We start from the raw sequence: 12,320 nt of genomic DNA, 5'->3' as shown, positions 1-12,320 counted from the left end.
CTCTGAACTTGGCTAAGCCGTTTTTCGGAGGGTGCCGAACCTTAGATGAAGCGGTCTCCTTGCTTATGGGGGAGCTGGTATTAGGGGCTAGGATTTAAGGCCCGTGGGAGCCAAGACCAGTCCTTGCTGATATTTCCCCTAATCGAACAAGAGCGGGTGCCCCCTCCCACGCATGTTGTTATTTTAATTAGGCTGTCGTTGGTAAGATTTATTTTTGGGCAACTTTTGGTACCATGGAGGATGGACTCAGCTGGAGGTGCTGAGTCCATTTAGTCGAGTTAGTCATAAGTGGCTTTTTCTGGTTAGTCTGTTTTTGGGGGCCTGGCTGTTCCTTCAGGTCTCTATTTTTCAGGATCATTGGATACTTTATCTCAGGCTGGGTCATGATTTTTATGCCCCAGTTTTCCAATTGCTTGTTATTTCCTTTCAGGGCCTCGGCCATAGCCAGATTGGTGAAGATTAGCTCTGTTGTCTCATTGATCTCATTTAAACCTGGGGCAAGAAAAGAACAACTCTCGATTTAGTAGTCCTAAGTCTAAACTTAGGACTACTAAATTGAGAAAAATCCTAATTTTAAGAATTTCGGTATTCACAGAAGGCATTTAGGAGTCCTAAAGTTAGGAGTCCTAACTATACTACTACTAAACTGCGAAAAATCCTAATTTTAAGACTTTCGGTATTCACAGAAGGCATTTAGGAGTCCTAAAGTTAGGACTCCTAACTTCTGTGAATACCAAAATGAGTAAGTGCCTTCTGTGAATACCAAAATGGTAGTAAGTTTAGGATTTTGTCTTAAGTTAGTTCTGTGAATCGGGCCCTGAATATTTGCGCAGTTTCAGGAGATTGCTGCGATTGAGAATCTCCCATTTCCCCTGTGAGATGTATTCAGGATACAGCAATATTTTTAGTTCATCGTGGTCTTTAGATGGCAGATTTTGTTGGAGGATTGCCTCCTGGGCGTCATGGGCCTCCATAGAGTTTGGAGATGTCTTTGTATGGGTGTCCAGATGGTCCCCTGCCTGATTTAAATTAGCCACCGTCTGCTCAGCTTTGCTCTTGATCATTGGTTGAGTTTTAATAGGTTTTGTCTCTTTATTATCGGTAAATCCAGTTCTGCCTTGGGATGCCCTGTGGCCTGGTGCTAGCGTGGTAGTGTATTTGCTTGTTTTGAGTGTTCCTTGGTTCGTGTTGTTCGAGGTTTTATTAGCCGGTTTGGTCGGTGGGGGACTCTTTAAGTTGGATTTCAGATCTTTATGTAATTCATAATTTCCTTCCCCAGCTTGTTGTCCTTGTGAGTTGTTAAAACACCAGCTTTGTTTTTGTTCCCTCATAACCGCGGGCTTTAACAGATGGGCCGTAGGGTGTACCACGATGTTGTCGGGGATAGTTTCAGTATTGATTTTGCCTCGTACTTGTGAGCCTGCAGTGTTTTTATTTAGGCTCTGACTGTGAGGTGAAATATTAATCTTGTGTTGATCTTTAATATGAACCTCAGTCTCCTGCTTTTCGGGCAGCAGCCACTGCCGGATGGAGCCTTTATTGTTTTAATTTTTTCTTGTTTTTTCGAGATAGATGATGGGTGTCTGGGGTTGCCAGCCTTGGCTTATTTTAAGTTCCGTATTTGTTGTCTGGATCGTGGCTGGTTCTTATTATGATTTCTTCCGCCCTATTTTGATAGTCAGCCATGGCCCCTGTCATTTCTTGCGAGGATTCTTTGTCATTGGTTTGTGAGTCTTTCGTGCTTGTGAACTCCTTTGTATTTTGTTGGGTGTGTGAGATGTTCGGTTGCCTACTGACTTCTTTCTTAAGATCCTCGACTAGCATGTTCATTATCTCTGGAAGCTTTTCTAGGTTGTGCAATATTGGGCTACAGCCGCAGGCCTCTTGTTTCACTGTTAAAGCTGTATTGGCCTGGGCTCTGTGTATCAGTGAATTCAAATGTTCCAGTTTAGAGTCTATCCCCGAAATCAGACCGGCAACTGTTTGTAGTATATTTATTTGAGTGTCCAGTTTATCTGCATGCATTATCGCAGCGTTTGCCATTGAAATCAGAGTGTCATTGATCAGTGCTAAATGGTTTTCAAATGTAGGGGGCGTCTGATCTTTTTCCGCACCCCTTCTGGAGGGACTAAGGATCCAAAGGTCGTTTTCTTGTAAGGAACAGCTGAAGTTTGAGGGATTAGGGTGCCTTTTAAATGTGAGGTGTTGGCTCATAGACTCGGCTGATGCTGAAAATGAATCAGTTATCTCTGAAATGTATTTTGTAGGAGTTCTAAGTGGCCCCGTGTTCTGTCTTAGTGCTGAAGAAGAGGCCCCACACAAATCCAGATTTAGGGGGCAGAGAGGCGAGTTTGGTTGATTATATAGTACTCCACTGTCTCTGTTGACTCCTGTTTGGTTATTAGCGCTATCCGATACTCTGTCGGGTGGGCAGGCATCAGGGGCAGTACGGCCATCATGTTGTGTCTCTGTTAGGTAAACCAATTGGGCCTGATTGGTTTCATTTGTGGCCCCGTTTTTGCAATTTAACCATGTCGCCGTGGCAATTTGTCCAGTTCGACCTGGCAGTAAATCACAGTTAAGTGCCAAGGGGGCTAACATAATTGGATGGTCAATTGATTAACTATTTATTATTAAACCCCCATGGGCTAGCGGGGGAGTCAGGTTTGGGTGGTGGCATTCGATTTGTCCTCTAGTGATGTCCTCCTTAGGTTCTGATGTTTCGCTTGTTATGAAAGCATTAGCTCCATTAGCTCCATTGACCACGTAACCCGTTTTTGTATTCCCTAAGTTTCAAGTTGCTGGGTTGTTGGGGATGTTGAGGCTGGGCGTGCCAGGTGCTGTTTTTGTCTCTGATGCTCTGTCCCCCCAAACGATAATTGTTTCTGGTGAGAGTGGGATAGCTTTATGCTTGGGTGAATGGGGTCCTGGGTTTCTGTCCGCGTAATCACTGTCATCTCCTAATGTTTGGCAATTCTGGTAGTTTTTCCTGAGCATGATGAGTGCACTGCTCTTCCAGAGACGCCAGGTTCACCAAGTTTGTCGTCTGGAATTGTATGGTACAGGAATGCTCTTATGTCTCTGTTACCGTTTGTGATGGTCGTTCTCTTTGTGATGCTGAGACTATTCCTGGTAGCTGTGGGCTCATTTGGGTTTAGCGCCCTTCCCAGTGGAATTGCAGGCACTGCTAATGACTCGGCTGTGTAATGGTCCTCTGGCGACCCCTCCTTGGGATTTGACCCCAATTTGAAACTACCTGGAGGGTAGAGCAGCTTTGACTTTTGCCGCTTTGCTGATTTATGTGGACAATGTTTTTCTTGGTGTTGGACCAGGTTTGAGTTTTTTGCCCTCATTTTTTATGCTTTACGCTAAGTCCTTGTTAAGGAGGGTTAAAATCTTGAGGGGATTGGATAGAAACCCTCCTATTAAACTGTCGAACTGTTAAGCTACTATACTGTTGAGCTGGTGAGCTATTAAGCTGTTGCAATTGTAGTTAAGCTGTTGAGCTGTGAAGCTGTTGAACTGTGGGGCTATTATACGGCTGCGCTGGTCGGGTATCTCAGTGTCACTCCTGGAGTGAATGTCTTGGGCTTAAACTGAGCTGTCAGGGGTTCGTTATGGCTTAGTTATGATTTACAGGCCTCAAGCTTTCCGTAGTGGTAGGAGTGTTATTGGAAAAACTGCAGTATTTTAAAATGCATTTAAAAGCCTTTAAGATGAGAAACTGTGATGTTCGTTGCCGCTCACACCACACGCCTTGGCTCCTAAGTTATTACTCTGGGTGTCTCTGCTGTCTATATGGATCAAGCAGCCAATCCACCAGACCACGTAGTGATTTGCTGCAGAGCTGAGTGATTGGGGGGTCACAGCACTTTTCTCTGTGCAAAGGAGCGCCAGTTTGCAGGGTTTTTTTTCACACTCACACCATTGGACACCGTTGTGCACCCCTGCTGCCCCCAATTGCCCTCCAGTGCCCCCCCCCATCGCTCACCTCTGGATACGTGAAGAGGGATGAGGGATGAGGATCAAAGTAGGGGGCTGCACTGCCACTGTCACTGGGGCTGTCACTGGGGCTGATGCTGTAGTTGTAGTTGTAGAGTGCCGGTGATGGCTGTCTTGAAACTTGAAGCTTTGGAGTAGAAGGTTGAGGGTGAAAAATAAAGGGTAGAAAGGGCCTTGGTGCCGTTGGTGCCACTGCTGCCACTGCCACTGCCGCTGCTGCTGCTGCCCCCGATGGTCCCGACGGTGGTGGCGGCAACAGTGTTCAAATGAGGCTTTTGCGGGGTTTTTGCGGTTCTAATGGTGGCCCGGAGCGGCTCTCCTTAAAACGCTGAAATGCCGGCGAATGGAGCAGCGAAGAAAGCGGCTAGAGGAACGGCGGGAAGGACGGCCGTGCAACCACCACCACTGCGTCTGCACCGGTGCTACCTGTCCCGGCCTTGCGAGATCACGAAATCACGGACTGGATTGCCGGGGTGAGTAGGTTGAGACCAACGCAATAACAAAAATGGAGAAATACGTGGAAGAGCTGCTGTGAGAACTTTTCGCGGCTGACCTGTCAACCATGTTCGTGGTGGAGAGAACTCACCGCACTCTGGGGCCCAGACCGCTGGTGGGCGCGACACCCATGCCCATACTCGCCCGCATATTAAATAATTGTGACAGGGATGCTATCCTTAGACGAGCCAGAGAGCAACACTCTATTACTCACAAGGGCAATAACATCTCGTTCTACCCTGATTTTACCCCAGCGGTGCAGGAGGCCAGGTGCAAATTCTCGCCTGCCAAAAGACTCCTCATGCAGGCGGAAATTCCATATGCTCTGCTCTACCTGACCAAGCTAAAAGTGTCTTTTGAAGGCACTTCACTCCACTTCACGGATGCAAAATCTGCCATGAAGTTTGCCAAACAAGAAACACCTGCAAACCATGAATGGAACCAGTTCCTCTGCAGACAGGCTTAGTGATAATGACTGAAGTCAGTATCCGAGGCGACTACCTCATGTATGAACACATCAAGAGATGTAACTGCAGGCCGTTAGACGATACAATGTTAACGATGAAAAAATTTAGATGGTTCATGTCAGGCAAAAACTGTAAGGTCCCAGTATTGTGACAATGCTGAACATTGACTTTGAATTCTCCAGTAACATCACAGCCAGCCTACCTAACAGTGGGGCAGTAAGCCGGTTCCTCTATGCCCCCAGGGAGCTCTCCCATTTCCACTTTCTTATGACACGAATGTTCCCAACCACAAGGCCAATCATCAAATGGGCACATGTACCTACCCTCATAAACGTAACTGAAGCGAGACACGTTGATTTTGTGTACACGGCATACCCATCACCACCACAAAACCTGTACGTTTTTTACATGGAACATCCGCGGATTAAGTGATCATAGAAAAACAAGATTGATACAGGCATACCTCACCAGACATAACATATACATGTTTTTTACAGGAAACACACATCAATAGTTCCTCCACACTTAAACTGCAACATGAAAGGTGGAGCACCATATATTCCTCTATTTATTCCAACTTTTCTTGCAGGGTAGCTATCCTAATTCAAAGAGGGCTGAACTTGACCCTATCAAACTCACACATAGATCCTGATGGCAGATACGTCATCCTGTCAGGCGTGGTGGGCCAACTACGCATAACCATGGCTGCCATATATGGTCCTAATGTAGATTTACCTGATTTTGTTTAAAAATATTTGTGCTAAGATTACTATGTTGGGTGGGGATGCAGTGATATGGGGAGGAGACTTCAATGCCATTCTTCATGAAGGTATGGACAGGCAGGGAGCTTACCGGAGAGTACACCCTAACTCTAGTGCTGCTATGAACAGTATCATTACATCGGGGTAAATTGATTGATATTTGGTGGGCTAGACACCCTGAGACACTCGAAGGTACTTGTCTCACAACCCAGCGCTAGGCCTGGTCCAGGTTAGATTAAAGGCTTATATTGGAAAATCTAGCAACATGGACAGCGGCTGTAGAGCATCTCTAGAGAACGCTATTAGATCATGCACCATGCTACATAGCAAAAACAGATGTTTAGCTGGAAACTTCCCCCAAACGCTTTGCTGGATGCAGTGTTCAGGAAGAGATCAGGAAGGACGTCAAGGAATACTAGGAAATAAATTTGGGGTCGGTGTCCTCATATGCTTCTCTATGGGAGGCGTTTACTGTAGTCATCAGAGTGAAATGCTTAGCCAGACAGGTGGGAGTTCTGAAGTCCATACGACAATCCCTCGCCAAGTTAAAGACGGACATTGGAGACCTTGAACGGCTGTATTATGCCTTGGAAATCAAGATCTTGCTTGCAAGACTGAGGGAAAAGTTTGTTGAATATGAAGAGGAGGCACTGAGGGAAGTGAAATTTCTCGGAAAGTACACTCAGGTCAGGAGATATGGGCAGGGGGACAGGCCGGGCAAGACATTAGCTAAAACACTTCGTTCCGCCCGCAACTCAACATATGTCACCGAACTACTAGACAACAGGCACAATCTGATTAGAGGGTCGCAAAACATACATGACGCATTCCTCCAATTTTATTCCAATTTATACTCGTCTGCCCACTCCCAAAGAACTAGGGAGGACCCCAGGCCTACCTTGACTCTATTGAATTACTATGGCTGAGCAATGCTCACAGAAAGTTTCTGGGTGTACCCTTCACCGCGGCGGACATAGTTCAGGTGATAAACAGTTTGCTGGCTGAAAAAGCACCTGGCTCAGATGGCCTTATGAACGCTTTTTATAAATGCTACGTGGATATTTTGGCACCTCACCTATTACTGGCCTATGAAGAGGCTCACGAGACGGGCTTTCTTCCTATGAGGGAGGCGACAATACTATCATTATTGTTGTTGTTGTAGTACTTTATTCGACATATAAAAATATCATAAAAGTGCAGTACAATGTGTGATAAAAACAGTTTAAAAATATACTACAACAAGTGGTTTCAATCCATGCATGGTTAAAAAGACTAAAAAACAGCATGTATATACACGTATCAATTTCACAAATACCCTGTAATAGATAAAGTGAACAGTAATGGTCACAGGGTCAGGGGAGTGGGTGGTTAGCTTGTCGGTGGTGCGCCTTGAGCAACCTGCGTCTTAATCTCCAGGCCCATCCCAGGTATTTGGCAGTCCCACAGATTACACTAGGGACAGTAGTGTCAAAGGTCAAGATACGCAGTGCCACCCTAGCGGACCTTACACCCAGATTATTGCAAACAGGTTTAAGCCACCTTAGTCTTGGTTGCCTGTACGCCTGGCAGGCAAACATGAAGTGGCCAATAGACTCTGTGGGCGAGGCACACCCTGGGCAGCCTTTTGAGTGCGTGATGACCTTACTCCAGCGGGTTTGAAAATCATAGAGTGGGAGCGTGCCATATCTCAATTTGAGATATAGAGATCTGTCTTCAGGTTATTCAATGAGGTCCATAAAGGACTCCAGGCTGGGAGCTGGTTTTGTATCCAGGAAGTTTGCAGTAAGCACACCCTCCTGATTTCTTAGGGTATCGGCCGTAACCCAATCCCAATAGATTTTTTTTATCGTAAATTTGGGAGGGGGAACCTGGCTCGCCCAGGCTTCTTCTAGACCAATCTTCTGCAGATGTTTTTTCAAGTTTGATACCCATGGAATCTTATGATCTGCTCCCAGGTTTAATAACTCGTCCGGGGCAGCGGCAAAGTGGTGGAGTTCAGGGGATCTTCTAATCCTTGCCCAGTATAGTATAGGGCGCAACCTTGCCATATTACTGATGTTTTGTCTGCCAAGGTCACTACGGAGTGGAACCAGCGGGGTGGACAGGGGAAGCGAGACTAAGTCCCTAAAGAACTTGTTCTCGGATCTAAGTAGCTCTGACAGATTTTCGAAACCCCACAATTCCGCCCCATAGAGCGCTGCAGACAGTGCCTTCCCCTCGTAGACTTTAACAGCCGCCGCTATCGGCCTGCTATATGAGAGCCTCTGATGTCTCGATATTGCACCTGCAGCTCTTTTGTGGGCAAGGAGCATTTTTGAGAGGTGCGGAGCCCATTTAAGCTTGTTATTTACCCTCACTCCGAGATAATCAAAAGCGTCCACTAGCTCAAGAGATGTACCATTGAGCTTGATGTTGTTCTTAAAGTTTTTAGAGGGAGATAGCACCATCAGCTTAGTTTTCAGCGTGTTTATTTGCAGCCCCCTGGAGTCGCAGAACTCTGAGAAGCGGGACAACAGTCTTTGTAAGCCCATAGGGCTTTTCGAGATCAAGAGAGTGTCGTCAGCAAAGAGTAGGGTAGATATTTTTTCCCCGCACAGGGTTGGGGCATCGACCCTGTCGTCTCTCAAATAGTCTGCCACACCATTTATATAGAGAGAAAACAGGGTCGGGGCCATGACACAGCCCTGGCGCACACCTTTCTCGACGGAGATCCTCTCTGTGAGCTGCCCCTGTTGTCCCCACCTGACTTTAGCAAAATTGCCTACGTGGAGACGTTTCAGGAGGTCCAGAGTTAGGGGAGGGATGCCCAGGTCATGCAGTACCTGCCACAGCTGTGAACGTGGCACCAGGTCAAAGGCTGTTTTTAAATCAATAAATGCCAAATATAGGCTGCCTTTTTCGATGACCACGGATTTCCAGTATATAATACAGAATCTAAAGACCTGGTCAATGGTACCTACTCCCTCCCTAAAACCTGCTTGTAGGTGGCTCAGAATGCCCTCCTCGTCTATCCACTCCTTAATCCTGGTCAAGAGGACTCTGCCAACCACTTTTTGAATTACGTCGATTAAACTAATCGGTCTGTAGTTGGCAGGGTCCCCTCTATCCCCTTTCTTATAAATAGCCTCCGCCCCCTTCCAGGAGTCCAGAATTGGGCAGCCTAGAGCTAGATTTTTTAGGATCCGATGGATGAATTCAGCCCAGAGATCTTTTTCATGGAGCAGTAGATCACCTGGGAGACCATCGGGGCCAGCTGCCTTTCCCGGGGCAATTGTATTAATTGCAGAAAGGACCTCATTTAGGCCAAAGACGGGCTCTAGCTCCAGATGTTCCGGATGCTCCAATGCCGGCAACTGCTCCTCATGGCCTTCTCTTTCCCTGGATGAGTAAAGATTAGAGAAATGTGAATGCCATTGGGACCCCGTTATATGATTCGGGATTGGATCTGCCCCGCCCCTGGTACTGATGTTTATAAGATTCCAGAAGGAGGATGAATCGTTTAATAGGGCTGCAACCTTTAAATCCTGCCAGTGGGATTCGTCCCACAGACGCTTTGCCTTTCTTATGGTGGTATAATACGTTTTCCGGGCATTGGTGATAGCTAGCTGATCCTTGGATTTAATGGCTCTAGATAGAGACTGTCTCATAGCCCTACAATCTTGTGAGAACCAGGGGTTTTCTGTTTTTGGGGGATGCCGCTTTTCATCCCCCTTTTCCTGAGTCACAAAGAAATTCCCAACCCGTGCTACCGTCCGATGATAGACTTCTAAGAAGTCATTTTGGGGGAGAGTCATCGAGAGACAGCCTGTGGGCAAGTCCAGAGCTACAATGCCTTCTTCGACTATACTTTTGATTTTACACAGGTCCCTCTCTCGCTTTACCACCTTTGGCCACTTCAGGCGTCTGTTACAATTCGTGGGGGCAACCTCTCTAGCCCCGGGCCTCTGAATAGTTGAGGGTTCAATAGAAGTAGTAACGAGTCCTTGCCTGAGTTGCATAAATAAGGGATTGTGATCGCTCTCGGACCTATCAACCACTACCATATCACTGAGGTCTGGCCAAAGCTCTGTGCTCAACAAGATATAATCAATGCGTGAGGGGGCGCCAGTTCTTGTGAATGTGGGGGCACCCGAGCCATCTGAAAGGGTTCGTCCATTTGTGGCCCTCAAGTTGAACTCCAGAGTGAGAGCATTAATTTGTACAGCTCTCTTAGACCATTTTTTCAATGGTGGAAGAGTTAGTAGGGGGATACCCTGCTTGGAGTCTATATCGCCAATACCCAAAATGTCATCGCTGCTCAGGGGCTCAAAAGTACAATTTAGATCCCCGGCAACTATGACACCCGCCTTGGGGGAGATTGCTGAGAGTTCAGACTCCAGAACTGAAACGGTCTGGCTTACTTGACCGCCAGGGTTGCCCCTAGCATAGATGTTGAATATATCGAGAGGTATTTGATGGGCTAGCCCCTTGACAGAAATATGCAAAAGGTCATCAGATGAAGTTGCATGGCTCTTGACTGCCCAATTCAAGCTAATATTAACACAAATTAAGAGACCCCCAGAGGGACGACCTCGTATGGACCTAATAGCTGGGACAGAAAAAGTAGTAAATCCTGATCTATACAGGGGAACCAGACTCCAGGTTTCCTGAAAGAGGATAACGTCGAACTTGTCGATGAAATCACTCCAGTCAGGATCTGGGAGGTTCCTCCTTAGCCCTGCGATGTTCCATGATAACATCTTAATAATACCCGAGGGGGATGGCATTAGGGCGGTCCCTATATCTGCTGCCATACTAGCTTGGCGGCCCTCATCAGCTTTCAGACTATCAGTAACTTCACCTGAATCAATTAAAAACGGGTTGAAAGCTGAGGTGGTATTCGAGGGTGGGCCCACTACAGAATGCAATGTAAACGGATATAGTGGGGATCCTGTATATGCGTTATGTAGTCAGTCTACTTGTCTTAAGCCGGAATCCTCGTCCTCCCTCTGATGAATCCAGACAGGAGACTTGCGAATCTGGATTGAGGAGTGAGCGGGCGGTGAAGTCCTATACTCAAGCAGGAGTAGGTTTTCAGCTAAGACGGGGTCCCCAAAAACAATCTCTATGCAGTCAGAACCAGAGTGTGCCCGAGAGAGCCTCCTTACCCTTATGATGTCCTCTCTAATGATTGATCTACAGCCTCTTACATGTCTCAACCAGTGTATAACTTTATTATGTAAGGATTCGCTGTTTTCAACGATGCAGCGTGATGTCAATTTTGGAGCGTTGGTCATGAAAACAGGAAAGCTGTAAGTTTGGCAGGTCAAAGCGTCTCAACATGTCTTGGCAAGGCTTGGTATGGACATTTCCTCTGGTATTTCTCCCCTCGTCATGCACACCCAGATTGATATGACCAAAATTCGTTTTAGGGAGAGTAGGCTTGGGTGATCCAGCCTTCTTCGTAGAAGGAGCTACCCCAGGATCAGATGGGAGAACAGGGGAAGTCAAAGAGGGAACCCTGCTCAGAATAAGACTCTCTACTTTCTTACCAAGATCAGCCACCAACTCCTCTAATCTCTCAATTCTACCATAGAGCGCTGCCAGATTATCAGCATCACACCTGGTAGCGATCGATGGATCCACTATAGACTCAGCAGCCTGGCTAGATGGATGAGACAAGTCAGGGTCGAGAGAGGCAAACCTGTTGGTACATAGTAAGGCTTGGAGGGCAGGGTCCGGAATTATTGGGACTACTTCAGGGGCATTCGAGGTAGCCATGGCCTGTGATGAAGTAAGTTGCGGGTCAGGAGTACGAATGACGGGAGCGGGGTCAGACTTTTGTTGTTTTGTCAGGCGCTGGGTATAAAACATAGATGGTATTGTGCTATTGATCTTTGGGGCACCTTTAACTGACTGACTCCCCGCTTGCTCGTCATGTAATGTGTCCTCACAATCATGTACAATCTCCTCTATTCTAGTCAGGACACAGTTCATAGAGGCATGGACATTCTTCTTTGACTTTTTGCCCTTTTTACCAGTGCTCATCAGCCCTCCCTCTACAGCTTTTCTTTTACCCATGATTATAGCCCAGCAGCAACGGCAGAGTACAAGCTGTTGGTCCGTAGACAAACAATTTGCGGGAAACAAAGGACAAAGTTCCGCAGCAAACAAACCAAGTCCAGCACACACTACCTAGAAGTCATTTTGCCGTAGCACAGTACCTTATCTGCAGCGGAGGAACGTGACGTCCAGCACTCCTCAATAAGGGGGTGGCCCGGCCCGACCTCCTCCGACCTCGGACGGCCTCAGACGGCCCGCCCTTTGCCCGGGCTTAGCCCGGCGTCGCCCGCGCGCGTCCCGCGACGCGGGGGGAGCCTCGCTCTTATCGCAGCCTCCGGGCGCGGGAAGCGCGTAGCAGCCGCTAGGCAGCCTGGGAGCTGTAGTCTCCCCCTGCGAACCGCGGGATGGAAGGAAGCGGCCACAGAGGGGACAAGCAGCGTCGGGGCCCCAGGAGCGGCGAAGAATCCAGGTAGGAACGGCTCAGGTGGTTGGTAGGTTGTAGACAGCTGAAGCAGACCCCCGCTCCGCCGGGGGAGCCTCGCTCTTATCGCAG

At 47.5% G+C, this 12,320-nt stretch overlaps 1 protein-coding gene across 1 annotated transcript in view; it reads left to right on the top strand.

The window, feature by feature from the left end:
* LOC146784497 (fish-egg lectin-like) overlaps window positions 1–12,320 on the top strand; it is a 181,967-nt gene that overhangs the window by 51,400 nt on the left and 118,247 nt on the right. The window lies entirely within an intron of this gene.

The sequence above is a fragment of the Triturus cristatus genome, chromosome 11 (assembly GCF_964204655.1).
Source record: "Triturus cristatus chromosome 11, aTriCri1.1, whole genome shotgun sequence".
Lineage (NCBI taxonomy): Eukaryota > Metazoa > Chordata > Amphibia > Caudata > Salamandridae > Triturus > Triturus cristatus.
Note: the sequence above shows the minus strand (reverse complement) of the source record. Positions and strands in the feature narration are given on the sequence as shown.